This window comes from Equus asinus, chromosome 2 (assembly GCF_041296235.1).
Source record: "Equus asinus isolate D_3611 breed Donkey chromosome 2, EquAss-T2T_v2, whole genome shotgun sequence".
NCBI classification, from domain to species: domain Eukaryota; kingdom Metazoa; phylum Chordata; class Mammalia; order Perissodactyla; family Equidae; genus Equus; species Equus asinus.
In genome coordinates this window covers 90106321-90119600 of record NC_091791.1, presented here as the reverse complement: position 1 = coordinate 90119600, position 13280 = coordinate 90106321, and the positions used below count along the sequence as shown (strand labels likewise).

General features: G+C 37.2%; 1 protein-coding gene across 2 annotated transcripts in view; it reads left to right on the top strand.

Moving 5' to 3' along the window:
- Positions 1-13280, top strand: part of BMPR1A (bone morphogenetic protein receptor type 1A) — a 137573-nt gene that overhangs the window by 61706 nt on the left and 62587 nt on the right. The window contains exon 2 of one of the 2 annotated variants that reach the window (XM_044759872.2): positions 12590-12704. The exons of the other annotated variant lie outside the window; for it this stretch is intronic. The gene's annotated coding sequence lies outside the window, so the exon portion shown is untranslated. The remainder of the gene's footprint in view (positions 1-12589; positions 12705-13280) is intronic. 2 annotated transcript variants of the gene reach the window in all.

The window sequence follows — 13280 nt, the reverse complement described above, 5'->3', positions numbered from 1 at the left end:
ATGTCTTCAATGTTTTAAAATTTACTGTACTGCCCTCAGAAGTATTATCAAGTGATCTTTTTTTCTCTCTCTCGATCTCCTTGCCTGTTGATAACAGAACTGTTCTCTGAAATTCAAACATATCGAGCCTCACAAACTTAGTCCCCAAAGTACACCGTGTGTTGTGCAAAAAGGTGGGTAGTCCATAGTGAGGATGTTGGATTATGTGCATTATATTGGGATAGTTGTTTCTAATTGTCTGTCTTAAACTCTTCAAAACCGATTGTTGCTTGTTTTGAAATCTTACTTGATTGCCCTGGTTGTTGCTCGTCCTGCTTACAAGCCCCTCCCTTAGGCGTGTGACTCACTAATTTAAAAGACAGTGCTGTTCAGTAATTAAATGCTTGCCTCTCATCACATAGAGATGAGAACTTAACTGCAGGCTTCCCAACGAAAACTCTCCTCCCTGTGTTTCCCCACCTGTGGACGCGCAGCACCGTCCCACGCCTGGCCTTCGGAGGAAGTGTCCAGTCCATTGCCCCCTCCTGTTGGGAGTGATTAGTTTGCATGTTCCTGTATAAGTGATAGAATTTATATGGTGCTGTTATTTGAAAATTGTTTTCTGTAGTTTCTGGAATGTCGTTTCTTTAGTCTCATTGATGCACATACATGTTTGGATGAATGACAGTTGGATACCTAATGAAGGCAGTTTTGAAGTTTTTAATAAATAATAATTAAGCCGAATATTATACAGCAGGTTAATTGGATTAAATTCTGACATAACCAGTACATCTTTGAGGTGATAGGTGATTACCCATTTTCGTGAAGTGTACTTAGTTTTTTAAGAAACTTCTCATGTTTTAAAGGAATTCATTCCATCCTCACTACCTTGCCTTAGCAATCCTGAGAATTACAGGTATACATCATTAGGAAATAGACCTGTTCTGAGAAAGAAATTTTAAAACATTCTTCCATTTGCTAAATAGGACATTTAAAAATGCTATCTTTTAATGTATCAGTATGAGTATATCTATGTCAGCAGTATCAGCCTTTGTAAATTATACATATTACAACTGAGCCCATATGCCCTCAGATTAGTTATGATAGGCTGTTTCTGAAGCACAGCTATCCCCTTTCCTGTTAAGCAAAATGTAAGTTTTCATCCTGTTGAACAACTCATAGTTTAAAATTCCTAAGAAAAAAGTTTTAGGATTTACTAATAGAGGAAAGATCTTTGGGACTTTCTTGTAGATCTGACAGTATTGGGTTTTAAGAACCTCTATCATGTTTGCATTATAAATGTGTGTAAAGTTATAACTCATAACTGATAAAGTACTTATTTCCCCTGAATTTTTTTACTTTAAAAACTTTTAAATTGGGGCCAGCCCCGTGGCGTAGTGGTTAAGTTCGCACGCTCCACTTAGACTGCCCAAGGTTCATTGGTTTGGATCCTGGGCGCAGACCTACACGTTGTTTGTCAAGCCATGTTGTGGCGGCATCCCACATACAAAATAGAGGAAGATTGGCCCGAATGTTAGCTCAGGGCCACTCTTCCTCAAGAAAAGGAAGAAGATTGGCAGTAGATGTTAGCTCAGGGCTAACCTTCCTCACCAAAACCAAAAGCACCTTTTAAATTGATATAAAATTTGAACAGATAATAAACACCCATTTCAACTGTATTCACCAGTTCACTTGCTAACATTTTGCCTAATCTGCTTTTTCTCTGTGTATGAAAACGTACACTTTTTTCAGAGCCATTTGAAAGTAAGCTGCAAACATCTTGACACTTCTCTCCTAAAGATTATAGTGAGTGTATCTCAGGAACAAGGTTGTTTTCCTTAAGAGCTACATTATCATATCTAAGAGATTTAATATTAATGCAATAATATGTAATATACTGCCCTTATTTAAGATTTCTCTATTTTCCCTCCAAAAGTCTTCTTTATAGCTATTTTGATTTTTGATCCGGGAACCAGTCAAGGAGTATATATTGCACTTGGTTGTCATATTTCTTTAATTTCCTTTAACTTAGAATAAGCCACTATTTCTACCCCCTAACCCTGCCACCCCCTCACCCTCACTGTGGTCTTTTGTGAAATCTCATCTAGTTGTTTTTTTAAAATAGAGTACCCTACAATTTACTGTTTGTATTTTTGTGTTTCATGACTAAAGTTCTTTTGGAATTTTTTTGAAATGTGTACGATATAGATAGCACTGTGTATTTTCCATTGCAGTATTTCACCAGGGAAAGTAAACTTGTTTTGTTTTTTTTTTCCTAGTAGCTTAGTATTTGTTTTGATTGATTGTTATTAAAGATTTGTAATATCATGTCCTTAAATTACAAAATACAATTTTATAGTGCTTTCTCTTAATTTTTTTAAGTTATGATAGATTCCAAAAACAGAGGAAGTTGTATAATAGACATCTCTGTACCTATTACCCAGGCTTAAAAATACTAGCACTTAGCCATGTTTACTTCACATTAAAATAAAACTTTTATTCTAAAATCTATTCAGACATACAAGGGTATATATAATGTGGATGTACATTTTACAAAGTAATAAGAGTAAATGAGTATATCTGTCCTAACCTCCTATCTGAAAAAATGTAATGGCATCTTTACACTTCTCCAGGCCTCAGGACAATGGCTTCTTTGTCCCCAGAAAAATCTATCATCCTAAATTTGGTGTTATCCCATTACTTTTCCTTAAGTTTTCCCATTTTTGTATTTTCCCTATAACATACATTTTTTGAGCTTTATATGAATGGAATTTGACTGTATATATTCTTCTTGGACTTGATTTTTTCCAACATTATGATTTTGAAATTTCATTCACATTGATATACTTATCTGAGGTGCATTCATTTTCACTACTATGTGATAATTCCATTATATGAATATATTGCAATTTATCCATTTTACTGTTGTCGGACAGTTGGGTTTCCTCTAGTTTTACTGTTAAGAAAATGCTGCGGTAACCATTCTCATACATGCTTTCTGGTGGATATATGCAAATACATTATATACCTAGAGCTAGAATTTTTGATCTTTAGGTGTGTACACTGTCAGCTTTACTAGGTAGTGGCAAAAAACTTTCTCGTAAACAGTTGAACATTAAGCCAGGGAAGGAAGTCGAGAGGAACAGGTTTGTGAAGAAAGGATGGAAAAACAAGATAGTGAGTTCTCTTTCATGTATTTTGAGTTTTAGCATCTCATTAGAAATGCTGAGTAGGCATTTGAGATGTGTTTCCAGTTGTTAGCTCCACCCATCTGTGTTTTTTCCTGGGTTGACTCATTCAGATGGCTCTATAATATCATAGTGTAAAAATTACTTGATCGTAACAGAAGGTGTGTTCAGTTTTTATGCCCTCAGTCTCAGACTGTCATACGCAGCCTTTTTATTTTTATAGACCCTGAAACACAGAGCTACAATCAGCTAGTTTTCTGGTTCCCAGGGATGATGTAAATGAAAAGTGGGGAGAGGGTGCTGTTAGTATATTAGCAAATGTGCGTTCTAGGTAGCTGTTAGCAAGAGGGAAAAAACTTAAAAAAAAAATAAGGGTGTAGGCTAAAACAAATAAACAAGCAAGTAAATCAATCAATCAATCAATAGCGCTCTTCTGAGACCGTTTAGAACTGGAGTGAACAGCACTGTATATTAATAGTCCCTGATGATTTCACCGTGTTGCGGCGTAACTCTGTATGTGGTGTTCATTATGTTAGTTCTAAATATTCTGTATACCTCATTTGGGAAGGTGCAGCAATGCATTGTTTAGAAGAGTTGGTGAACCCTTAGCAATCTAGAATCAATTCTTGATAGAAATTTTACTGTTCATACGTGGTGAAACTTTTCCAGGGAACTTGCTCCATGCTGCTTTACCTATCAGCTAATTAGAAAAATGATCTATTGATAGTTTCTCAAAATTCTACAGGAAAAAAAATGGGTGATGTTGTGGCTAGCCTGGTGGGTATGGTAGTTAAGTTCACATGCTCTGCTTTGGCAGCCTGGTGTTCACGGGTTCAGATCCTGGGCGTGGACCTACACACTGCTCAGCAAGCCATGCTGTGGTGGTGTCCCACATACAAGATAGGGGAAGATGGGCACAGATTAGCTCAGGGCTAATCTTCCTCACCAGAAAAAAAAAAGGGGAGTGATATATATTTCTCTGCCGACTGAATTGGATTTACCTAGAAAGGGAAAGATGTATCAAGTAATTGAAACATCTTATATTGTGAATATAATGTCAATCAATTGAAGAGAAAAGTTAAAATGAAAACACAGAAATAGTTTTCATGCTTCATTGTCAAGAAGGGTAAATTGAAAAAGAACATACAGGTACATGATTATTTGGGGGTTTATTCTGCAGGTGGCTGAGTCAAACTTGCTGCATTTGGTACCCCTAGAACAGATTGACACTCTCCTAGGAGTTGCCGCTGCTTCCCACAGCCTGAGGTGAGGGATACCGAGGGGACTGAAGACCCAGCATTTGGTCTAGGAAATGCTGGTGTTTTTAGAACTCTGGTATGGGGACTCCTCCTTCCCACAGGATACTAGAAACCACTGCAGAATGTTTCCTAGGTGATTTGAAAGAAATAATGTATCTTGAATAGTCTTTGAATGGTTATTTTGCTATTTAAACTCTAAAGGAGAGGTAAAAACAACATTGTTAGAAAGTAAGGTTTTAAAAATTTTTAAATTTGAAATAATTATAGATTCATAGGAAATTGCCACAATAGTAAAGAGGGGTCCCTTGCACCCTTCCCCTTCCCCCAGTCATTACTTCTTACTACACGTAGTGCAATAGCAAACCAGCAATTGACATTGGGACATTTTGTATGTGTAGTTCTGTGCCATTTAAACATCTGTGTAGATTCGTGTAACCACCACGGCATCAAGACAGATTCTGTCACCACGAAGATCTCCCTTGTCCTGCCCACACACTTCCCCCCATGCCAGCCATTAATCTCTTTTCCATCTCTATGATTTTGTCATTTTGAGAGTGGTTTATAAATGGAATCATATAGTATGTGACCTTTTTTTTCATCCAACCTAATCCTTTGAGATCCGTCCAAGTCGTTGTGTGGATCAGTAGTTCCTTCCTCCTTATTGCTGAGCGGGATGCCCTGGTACGGGTGCACCATAGTGTAACTGCTCACCTTTCGAAGGACGTTTTATTTTTTCCAGTTTTTGACTATTAAAAATAAAGCCGATGTGACTATGCATGTTCATTTCTTTGGGAGAGGTGCCCAGGAGAGCAATTGGTTACGTGTAAGTGTATATTTAGTTTTTAAAGAAACTTCCAAACCATTTTCCAAAGTGACTGTGCCATTTTACATTCTCTCCGGTGAGCTAGGAGAGATCACATTTCTTCATGTTCTTGCCAGCACTTGGTATTGTCACTGTTGTTTATTTGAGCTCTTCTAATAGGTGTGTGTGGGTACCTCAGCACCGTCTTACTATGCGTTTCCCTGATGGCTAGTGTTGTTGACCACCTTTTCACGGGCTTATTTGCGACCCAGATGTCTTCTTTAATGAAATCTCTCTTCATATTTTTTGCCCACTTCACCTGGAAAAAAATTCTAGGGGAAGTTTTTTTTAATGTTGAGTTTTAAGATTTCATTATATATTCCAGATGTCCTTTGTCACCTATATGGTCTGCAAATGTATTTTCCCAGTTTGTACCTTGTGTTTTCATCTTATTAACAGGGTCCTTTGTAGATCAGTCACTTTAAATTTTGATAAAGTCCAGTCTATCCACTTTTTTCTATTATGGGTCATCCTTTTGATGTCTTTCTCTATTCCCACCCTCCACCCCCAGTATTTATTTTCTGTCTCTATGGAATTTCATATTCTGGATTTTTCATGTAAATGGAATCATACAGTATGTGGCCTTTTGTGCCTGGCTTCTTTCACTTAGCATGATATTTTCAAGGTTCATCCATGTCATATCGGGATTGGTTCTTTTTATGGCTTCATTTATTTTTATGGATGAATAATATTCCATTGGATTGGTATACCCCCTTTTATTTATCCATTCATCAGTTGATGGACATTTAGGTTGTTTCCACCTTTTTGCCTACACTCAGAACAGTGGTGTGCGTCCTGTCAGACCTTCAACTTCCTCACACATGTTGGGCACACGTGCGCGCACACACACCGACTCCTATAATGCGTGTATAGTTGTGGTTTTTCCCCAATAATGAAGTGACATTTTATAATTTTTTTACTTAAGGATATTTGGGATATCTTTCCATGTCAGTACAAATAGATAAGATGTATTTCATTCTTTTTAATGATAGTACTTATGGTGTTCAGTGTGGCTATTTAGCTGATCCCACACTGATAAACACTTAGGTGACATTGGGTGACTTCCTGTTTTTCTTTCTTACATAACGTTGACAATAACCATCCTTATACAGGTATCTTTGTGGTGCAGAGCTCATCTTACCTACTTTTGGATTTTTTTCTTCACTGTCAAAAATCAGTCACTTATTCAAAAATATGTAGATTACTTTCTATGTGCTAGTTACTGGACTGTGCTTAAAACAAAGGGACACAGCATTAGTAAAATGCTGTTGCTGTCTGTTCTCAGGGGTTATCTTAATAAAGAACATAGACCTATAAATAGATCATCATAATTCAGTGTGACAGATGCTACAGTGTGTTATTACTAGACTCCTGTGGAACAAGTAGCTATGTAGGGAGTGGGGAGGAGTGCACAAACGAGGAGATATTTGAGACAGATCTTTGTGAGGACAAATGGAAGTTCACTTGGCAAAAGAAGGATAAGAATATTTTGATTTTTGAATTAGAATAGCAAGTTTGAAGAAAGGTGGAAGCATTAAATAGCTTCGCATATTTAGGAAATAGCAGATAGTTTAACATGGCCGCAGGAAGCTTTTTGGCAGCGATTGTAGTGGAAGATAAAGCAGGTTAAATAGACTGAAAGCAGATTGTAGGCATGTGCTGCATAACAATGTTTTGGTCAGTGATGGACCGCATGCACAATGGTGGTCCCATAGGGTTAGTACCATATAGCCTAGGTGTGTAGTAGGCTAGACCATGTAGGTTTGTGGCCATACAGATATATGATGTTTGCATGATGAAATCGCCTAGTGATGCCTTTCTTAGAACATGTCCCCATCGTTAAGCAACACATGACTGTATAGCAATCAGTGCCCTCCTAAAGAATTTGGACTTCATTTTGTACATAATCAGAAATGACTGAAAATTTTAAACCACACTTGTGTTTTTTTATTTTCAGTACATTATTAGAGTTGTCCTGCGAATCTTATAAAACATTTCCATCACCACCCAAAATTTCCCAGTTCCATCCTTGCTCTAGGCAACCATGGCTTTGCTTTCTACCTCAAAATTTACCTTTTCTGAACATTTCATATACATAGAATCATGCAGTATGTAGTATTTTGCATCTGGCTTCTTTTACTTATTAGCATGTTTTTGAGGTGCGTTCGTATTGTAACACACACCAGTGTTTTGTTCCTTTTTATTACCTGATAGTATTCCATTGTATGGTCATGCCACACTTTGTTCATTCACCAGTACATGAACGTTTGAATTTTCTCCGGTTTTTGGCTATTATGAATGCTGCTGAGAACATTTGTATAAGTCTTCTTTATGGACATGTTTTCATTTCTCTTGCGTAGGTTCCTATAGAGGGAATTTTGGATCATATGGTGAGTTTATGCTTGTATGTAAGTTTTTAAAAAGTTGCTGAACTGTGGTCCAAAGTGGCATCAGTTTTCAGCAATATGTGAGATTTCTAGTTTTTCCATGTCCTTAGCAACACTTGGTATTGTCCGTCTTTTCGATTGTGGCCATTCTAGTGGTATCTCAATGTACTTTTAATTATATTTTCCTAATGACTTAGGATGTTTATAATCTTTTCATGCAACACGGTTGTATTTTAGAAACATGGGTACAGGGAAAGAAGAAAGAATGGAGGTGGGCTACATGAAAGATGAGAACCAGCACTAGATGTGTGTAGAGATGAGGGAGGCAGATTTTTAGGATATTTCAGAGTTAGAGTGGGAAGCATTTAGTAGCTGCCGAAATACAGTAAGTGAAGTGGAGGGAGCTGGCACTAGTGACCCCAAAATTTCCAACTTTGACAGTTGCGTAGATGGTGCTGCCATTAGCCAGAGAAGTGAATATGGGTGTATCAACAATCTTTGTGCTGGTAGATGATGGCTCTTACATTAATATTGTCCTTTTGATGTGCCACTGGAATAAATATGTAGTTTGGAAATATATATCTAGTTCAAAGGAAGGATGTATATTGAGATATAAATTTAGGAGAGTTATCATGATATAGATAAGTTCAATTCATGGAAATAAATGGTGTATATGTTCCAAAATCACTGTATCCACTGGGTTACTTTTGGTAATTGAAAACTGCTTAACCAGTAAAAGGATTTAATATAACGTAATAAAAAGATCCAGGTTAATAAAATGGTTCTAGGATTAATTCATTCGAGCATAACAAGATCACCAAGGACCTAGGTTCTTTCCATTTTTTAATGCTTTGCTTCTTTATCTGTAGGGTTGTCCTCTTAGGCTAGCTCCCTTCTTCATGGTCCTTAGATGGCTGTCATAGTTCTGCTTGACAAGTTCAAACCCAGAGTTGCCTGAAGAAAAAAAAAGCGTGTTTTTTACCTGAGTGTGTTTTTTTCATCAGTCAGGAAAACCTTTCCCAGAAGCTCCCCAGCAAACTTCGTCTCTTGTCTTACTGGCCAGAATTGCATCACGTGCTTCTTGCTAAACCACTCATTGGTGAGGGGAATGGAAATTGCCGCAGTTGGCTTAGACCAAAGCTTTCTAACCTCAGTGTGAAGCATCTTTTTCTCACGTCTGTTTTGGAAGAAGCTTTCCCCCCCTGCCTTTTGGTTCTCTGCTGGAGTTCAAATAGCTAAGGTTTTCTGGACAACTCAGTTTCATATCAGTGAGTTGTTGCTCTTCAGTAATTCAGACCAGCTTATATTTGTTGGAATGCTACTCTGTCGTCAACTTTGCTAGATTCTAGGATACAGCAATGAGTAAAGAAACATACAGTTTGGTATGGAAATGTGCTTAAGCAGAAGAGTGCTGTGACAGAATTGTACACTAGAGCTCATTTGTGTTATGCGTTTAATACCACCGTTTATATCTTTGGTTTTATGAGAAAAGGCATCTGAGTTTCAAAGTGAAGCTTATTTTCATTTTATAAATGAGCATTTGAAACATTTAGAACACAGCCTGTTCATAAGTTGACCCTCCCTTTCTGTCTTATGTGGTTACATGCTTTATTATAGAAGTACGTGATAGACCAACCTAAATTATGCTGTTCATTTGAGTTACTTACAGCTGAAACTTTATTATGTTTTTCTGAAGCGTAATGTTTGAATTTTCCGTTTGATGTACCGAAGGTTTTAACGTAATACCTTTAAGAGCCCAACTGAAATGTTTCGTAAAATGTTATTTTGTAATTTGGTTTTGGTTTTTTTAATTGGTTATATGAATGCAGCTACAGTGTTTACGGCAGTGTTTGTCCAGTACCTGAGGTGCTTTTTGTGGGTGCTAAGAGAGGAGGGATGAAGATGAGGAAGAGGGGATTAAGAGCGATGGAAAGAAAAAATGTACAGTCAGTATCGCTGAGTTTGTGAATACCAGGAAATCCCTACTTTTTGAGATCTGGTATAGACTCAAAGGTAATCTTAAATTTTGTCTGAGACTCATTATGTTTATCAAAGGCATATTAATGCTGTTCTTTTCTACAAAGCAAGTCTGACTGATAGAGGAGTTAATGGGTGACATTCTGATACCTCAGAGTTAAAGATAACTATAATATCTACAATTGATGTTTGTCACTGATGGGTTCTGTATGGTTAGTGATCTTTAAAGGACCCCGGTGGTTTAAGATTTAACCACTTTATAATTTTGAAAACCCAGAGGGATGTGTTCATTTTGATGGCAGAAAAAATATTTTGTAAAGGCAATGTGGGGTTAAAATGAACTTTTCACACTTGTTTGCAAATACTAACTTTGAGGAAATTCTCATGTTAACTTTGAATTGCAAAATATTAGAATATATCTGGAAAGGTTTGATTTTTATTTATTTTGAGTCCTTAAGAAGTTCTGATGTGTTTTAAAAGAAGTACCTTTTCCTTAATGTTTTTTCTGGAACTAACAGGCTTGCTAATTTCAGGTACAAAAATCTTTGGTGAAAATATTATTCCTTCTACTTGTTTAGTGGTTGGTTTTGACTGGATCCCTCGTAGTTGTTAAACGCAAGTTCATAATGCTGAAAGCCTGTGGTAAAGTGCCTTGTAAGTTAAGTGATTAAAGTTATTGGAGGAGGCCGGCCCTGTGGCCCAGTGGTTAAGTTCGTGTGCTCTGCGTCGGGCAGCCCAGGGTTTCACTGGTTCGGATCCTGGGTGTGGACATGGCATGGTTCGTCAGGCCATGTTGAGGCGGCATCCCACATGCTGCAACTAGAAGGACCCACAACTGAAAAAATATACAGCTATATACTGGGGAGATTTGGGGAGGAAAAAAAAGATTGGCAACAGTTGTTAGCTCAGGTGCCAATCTTTAAAAAAAGAAAGTTATTGGAAACATTTTGCCTGTGTAAATCCTATTTCTGTACGTGTACATATTTCTAGATCTCTGCTTCTAGGACTGTGGCACTGTATGGCAAGGGTTAGGAAAAGCTTCATTTTATTCACACAATTTCTAGTGTGTAAAAACTGATTAGCAGACCTGTTCTTAAGGCATACCCTGTCCTTTGATTGTCTTTTATTTACGTCTTAGTAATGAGGTCAAATTTTACTTGGTTTTCCTTAGCCCGTCTTAAATTCAATCTTGAGAAAAGATCTTCTGAAGTTTATGTTTTGTCATGTGTTTGTGTATGTGAGAGAATGGAGGGGAGGATAGATGATCCAGGATCTTGGACTTGGAAGATTCTTGAAGATATTTGAAGATTCCTTTGATTGTGTATTTTCCTTTTTTATGAACTTCAGATTTAGCCTAAAGCTTGAAACTTCTTTTTCACATCAAAGAAACAGTGTTGTAATAAATAGTGCTGTAATAAGCAATGGCTAGTAAGTGGTTTACGTGTTAATTTTATTTATTATCTGATCCATTGGAAATCTCTGATAGAATTAGAATCAGGCCATATATTTTTAAACATAGTCACTTTGATTGACTGTTTTAACCTTCATGAGAATGGGTTAATCTGAGCTTTGTTTAATATAGTGATTGCTTCCCCTCTCTTCTTCCACACACATCCTTAGAAAGAATGGAGTTGTTGCCAAAGAATGGCTTTGAAGGAAAGTTTTTATGCAGTTTTTAAAATGGAAACACAGTGCATTTATTTTTTCATTTAGGAAATAAGACAAATTGTTTAGCACGGTGAACGTCTCAGGAAAAAAACCTTACATACCAAGTGTCCATTTGGGCCCTCCCTCGTTTCTCTGAGTGATAGTCTGAGAGTTTTATAGTCATATGAGTACCCTGAAAAAGGTAAGGGACCTGGTTAAGTTGTAGGTAACTAGTGCCTTGAGAAGACTGTTAGGGACTCCTCAGTGCGCACAAAGCCTGCTCATTGCTTTCAGGGCCGGTCTGTCTTTAGTTGGACCATGAAAGATTTAGCATCGTCCTCTGGCAGCCTGTCTGCTGAGTGGAGACTCTTGTCTTTAAGAAAGGCTGCTATCTGATATGCTAGACCGTTTCAGGTTGCCCCAGTTTACGTGAATTTAGTCGTTATTGCCAAGACGACTAAACCTCAGTGTGATACAAATGATACTTCTAAATGGACTTGAAGACAAAGGCATTTTGACCTTGCAGTGGGCATCGGTAATGTTCTTACAGCTTAAAAATTTTCCCTTTTAATCTGAAACAGAATATTTTGCTGTTGAACTTTCAGTTAAAAGATACATTCAATGAAATTGTTTTTAAGATCTCTAAGTAAATAGCACACCTGTCTTTAAATAAATAAAAAATTTTACTGATTTCCGTCTTTTAGGTTGACGAACATTGTCTCTTAAGGCAGGAGGGTGCTAAGGCAGTGGTAACATAGTGGAAGCCCATCCCGTGGACTTAGACCAAGCAGTTAGTTCTTGACCCTCACAGTTCCTGGTATTCTAGGCAGAAGTTCAGCTGAAATTAAATCTGCTTGCTGAGACTTTGTGATAAACAGTGGAAATAGGGATACCAGCTGGGTGGTCGAATCTCGTTACCTAAGTAGGAATCTTAATATTATAGAATTGTGTATTTTAGTGCTGCTTCTTGCTGTTCCTGTTTTTTCAATTTAAGATGTGATTTTTTTTAGAAAGTCTAAGCTAATACAGAAATTTTACATAAGTAATTTTTTCATCAGAACTCCTGTTACCTTTGTAAAGTTGAAAATACTCAAAATGGGAAACTTCTTTGGGCAGAGGTTGGGAAAATGGTAAAATGATAGGTTTCTAACGTACTGTAGAACTTTTCCTTGACTTTACTTTGCAAATGTATAGTTTTACACATTAAATTTTTAGTATTACTTCTACATTTGTTATTTTGACAAATGAAAGTTCTTTCAGTCATAAATAAATTCTTTTTTTCCTGAACAGATTTATGAAAATATGCATCAGTTTAATACTGTGTTGGAATTCATGAGATGGAAGCATAGATCAAAGCTGTTTGGAGAAAATTGGAAGTACAGTTTTATCTAGCCACATCTCTGAGGTAAGGAAAAGTCTTTTAAGAAAGTAATTAGAACAATATGAAAACTGATTTCTTAACAATTGAAAATAGCCCTGTGTCACTGCTGTGACTTTATTTTAGTTTCTTTAGTTTCTTTAATCACTTTCCTTATGAGTTCGTAAGTAGTTCTAATATGTTTTCCTCTCCTTATAAATGTTGAACCTCTTCAAGAGTGAAAAGTATTTATTTATTACTAATCTTCCTTGCTTAGCTCTCAAAGAATAGTCTGTTTAGAGATGAGTATGCAAACAGTTAACTTAAGTGCAATTTGAAAAGTGCTGTGGGGCCGGCCCCGTGCCTGAGTGGTTAAGTTCACACGCTCTGCTTTGGCGGCCCAGGGTTTTGCTGGTTCGAATCCTGGACACAGACATGGCACCACTCATCAGGCCATGCTGAGGCAGTGTCCCACATGCCACAACTAGAAGGACCCACAACTAAAAATACACAACTATGTACCGGGGGGGCTTTGGGGAGAAAAAGGAAAAAAAAATCTTAAAAAAAAAGAAAAGTGCTGTATTGAAAAGGTGTATTGGCATCACCTGGAAAGACTCCAGCAGC